Source organism: Pieris rapae, chromosome 4, assembly GCF_905147795.1.
Source record: "Pieris rapae chromosome 4, ilPieRapa1.1, whole genome shotgun sequence".
Taxonomy (NCBI): domain Eukaryota; kingdom Metazoa; phylum Arthropoda; class Insecta; order Lepidoptera; family Pieridae; genus Pieris; species Pieris rapae.
In genome coordinates, this window is record NC_059512.1 from 2,669,077 (window position 1) to 2,673,744 (window position 4,668).

A 4,668-nucleotide genomic window follows, 5' to 3' on the forward strand; every position below is an offset into this window, starting at 1 on the left:
TAATAATAATAATAATAATAATAATTTATTTATTGCACGAATATGGTATAAAAAGTCAAGGTGGTACAATTGTCAGTCGTTCGCATATTCTGCCACACACAGTGGCGCGCAAATTTATCTTAGTTTAGATTTTACATTATTAGTCAGATTCATATCAATTAAGTCAATTATCATACATAATTAAATTTATATAAATTACCATGTCTCACACAAATAATCGTTTATTGAGTAGTACGTTTTTTCTAAAAGTAATGCACTAAGTCGCTTTTTAAAGATTCTTGTCGGAAGATCTTTAAGTTCTTTCGGTAATCTATTGTAAATATTACCGCAATAATAATTTAAATAAAGACGGTTCACAATCAAGCGAAGAGCGCTATTATTTTGTCTTTTGTGTTACATTCTTGAACCCTGGACGAACATATGCCGTGACACAGATATAATTAGATACTGGAGAAACATCTGTGTTTTTAATATTATATTTAGTCTTAGTCATTCAACGCACCGATTATTTCACGTAACCCACGTTGACATAAGTTATTTAACTAGATCATCTGTCAGGAAAAAATTGAGCTGAAATATAGTATTTTCTTAGTCACGTCTATGAATTTAACAATGTATCAAAAACATCGCCTTTATCGCTTTTTAACTATAAGATTTTTGACCTATATACCTAATATTCTTACTGGTTTCAATAGTATAACAGGTGTAGAATGTATAAAGAATACGTCAAATAAGAGCAGATATTCGTGCCAAGAATTCTTAAAAAAACTGTTTTGTCACTATCTTTAAATTTTTTAAGCCACTTTGATGTATTGATGTTTCAATGTGTTTCAAAATTACACTAATAATCCTCTGTTTTTTGGATTTATGAGGAAATTTCGGGTATTGTAGTTTCTATGTGGAACACGTTCCTTTGACTTTTGATATATAATATTGGTAGGCTGATTTTATTTCTGATTAATTTAATAGGTGTAAAAATATATATTTATGCGATAAATTATCAAAAGTTTTTATTATTTTCTAAGACATTCCTGTTTGTTAAATGCAAACATGCTACTATGAATAAGTTTCTTATATAATTAATAATTTTTAAACTAATAATATTTTTTTGACGATGATGATTTTAATATCGTAGTCTAAAAATAATGCGGCTGTATATACAAGCAAAAAATTGAATTATTTTTTAATTCAAAGTTTTTTTTCTATTTTGATTTAGATTCAGAGTCGAGATGTGGTTTTATTTCTATTACCGTGTGTCAAAATTGAATACGTTTTTATATGGATCCAATATTCAGCGATAATTCGTCTGTGAATTTTACATTGTCTACTGTACTTGCGTACGTATACATACTGTGTTTTAGAGCTTTGTATTTAAGCTTTCAGTAAACTGTGTTTCAGTCGCTCCTTGCTCGCTTTGTAGGGCGGACCCGTGCTCGCTGTGATTCTTGACTTTTCGTGTATTATAAAACTTTTGCTTGTGATTATTAGAATTTACTGTTTATTAAGTGAATTGTAAGAACAGGTGTTTCTCTAAAAGGATTTATCAAAATATAAGGGGGTGAGATTATATTAAATAAATATATCTAAATAGCTAATAATATTTATATTATGTGTTTTTAATATTCTTCGGTATTAATATGTTGAAATTTAACTAATTATTTACTAAAATAATTAGTTAAATTTCAACATATTCTTTTGTACACTAATTCTTTTGTACACTTCTAACAATGTAACTGCTATCGAAATATTTAAAGTAGGTACTACGTTTTTAAGAGAAAGTTTGTCAAAAAAGTTGGAAATATAATTTACATGTCATGACTTTCCATCCAAAGGGAAAATAAAAACAATTGAAATTGTTCTGCAGAGCAACAGCGCTCTAGTATCTCCACTTGATGGAGAATTTTCTGCTTCTTTGTGTTTTATAAAGATTTGTTTTAAAATTATCATAATGTTTTAATTTATTTATGTTTTAATTTTTCGCTCTATTTATAATGCCTGGCTATATAATAACGACCTTTACATAAAATAATGCAGCAGAAAAATATTTTCGACACAGTATCCGACCTAAAACTTTGATTTCTCTAAAATATTCTCCGAAAGTCATCAATCATCTAGAGTTCATACAAGACTCAACTCACGAAAAATTTTTGTATTGATTAGTATAAATAGGTTTTGGTATTTCCAATATCTCTTTGTACCTATTATTTATCAGTAAAATGCTTTAAAATAAATTTGAGGTTTATGCAAATTGTCAACCTCTGCAATTAACATGCACTCACACGTTCAATTGCACTTGAAATGCCGTTGAATTTAATACAAAGTGTGTCATCATTAAGCCAATAACTTTCATTAGTTTTAAAAAACACTATTATTAAATTTCGACTTAGGGTACCCTTCAAGAAAAAAGCGTACTAATTCTTAAAAGGCCGGCATCGCAGTCGCGAGCCCTCTAGCATCGAGTGTGTTCATGGGCGGTGGTATCACTTAACATCAGGTGAGCCTCCTGCCCGTTTGCCCCCTATTCTATAAAAAAATAGCAAAGTGTCATGCGAGTTTAAAGACAAAATATTCAAAAGCTATTTTAGGGATATTAACCATAGTAATTAACAGATTATTAATGTCCGATTATGGAGATTTTAATGCATTAATATTATAATATATATTATTATAAACAAGAGCAGTGTTTGCGTATGTCGTAGGTTCGATCCCACTGTGCACCGATAAACTTTCTGTCTATGTGCGCGTTTAATATTCGCTCGAACGGTGAAGGAAATCATAACTTGACGGTGTGTGTCAGGCACAGGAGGCTGATCACCTACTTGCTTAGATTGACAAATGATCATGAAACAGATACAGAAATTTGAGGTCCAGAACTAAAAGGTTGTAGCCGGTTTTTTCTTATTATAAATAAAAAAAGTACAGTACTGGTGAGCACATCTGTAATTGTACAAGGCGCAGTTGTTTCAAAATATCTGTTATTAAACGCTAGTTTGTCTATGAATTATTAGAACATATCGATTTGAAGGACAGTAGCTATTTAGTAATAGACAGATAATTTTAATCGGCCCACATAATTGGTGGAATGTAACATTGTGGTTCAAGTTGTAAGGGCGTTTGGGAGCTTGCGTTTTTTTTTATTAAAGGTCGTTTAAGAATGTTATAATAACTTTTTACATTGCGGTGATGATTTGCTTAATATTGTCTTAATGCTTTTGTGTTACTTTAGCTGCAGCAACAATCCTACACAGAAAAAAAACATAGTCAAGAATCTATATGTGGCCTCGATAATAGATGCGGACGGCGTCAACAAACATAATGATTATGATGAATTTAAAAAAACAAAAGTTGAGTGGTAGAAAATTTCCTTCTATAATCAGTCTGAAAAATATCTAAATCTTTCAGGCCCTGCAGCAGAATTCACATACTAGCTATTCTGTTGAGTTTTATAATATTTGCTGGAGATTATCAAATTATTATTAATTGCCCTTTATTGTTAAAAACGGTCGGTCTTGTATCATCACCCTAATACTTCACTTTAACTATGGAGCTAGGTAAGTGGTTTTTCTTAACGATAAAAAGTTCCAGAACAAACACAAGATGTTGAAAACAATTTTATAGTTCAAGGCTGAACTTGTTTGATGCAAACATGACTATTAACACATGATTTATATTTTAGTGTATTTGATAAACATCAATATAATAAATATAATATTTTTATATTTATTTTATGATTTTTCGTGCAAGATAAAAGATATCTTTATAGATAATGCTCACAGTTTATTGGGATCTTTACTTTAATTGGTCTTTTAGTAATATTGAAATTTTAAATACGTTCATTCTTAGACGAAATGTCTTAAAACAATACATTTAATATTACAAATAAATAAATCAGTGGCGCTACCTTTTTAGGCATGTGCTTCAGATCTACGTCATCATAATTTGTCAATCGAATAGGCAAGTGGATAATCAGCCGCCTGACACACGCCGTCGCGTTTTTGGGTGTTAGTGAAGCCGGTTTCCTCACAATTTTATCCTTCATCGTTCGAATCCTTCAAATTCGTACAAAGGCCATTAGTCGGCCGGGGATCGAACCTATGACCTCAGGGGATCCTCTCGGCTCACACTGCTCTGAAATATAATATAAATTATTTTTAAAACAATACACTTATATAATAATATCAATATATTTATATTCATCAATTTTATCCTGGTAGATAAATAAACTAATTACTATTCTATATATTTAATTATTGTTAAAACCAACCTATGCATACAAATATTAGTTTATTATTGAGTCGGTATTATATTATTTTTAAAGAAATATGATTCTCTATATCGCTAGAACCCTACATCTTAATAAATTATATATAATAACTCTTTTGTTCACAGCCCTTTCGAATATAATTATAGCGATTATTGTACGACTTTAAATTCTCCATATATTTCGCTCTTCATAATTGTAGATTTTTCGCTGAAATTTAATTTGCAAAACTTTTAGCTTACAACCCTTAATATACCATTTATAAAAATAATAATAAGCTTACATATAAGGTACGTCTCATTTTTAAACCCTTTGCTCATAAAATGATATCTTGATGGTTATTAAGCTGAAACGACTGGGTGTTGGCCCGAGCTTTTCATGTCTCAGTGATGTAGACTGGTTCTATG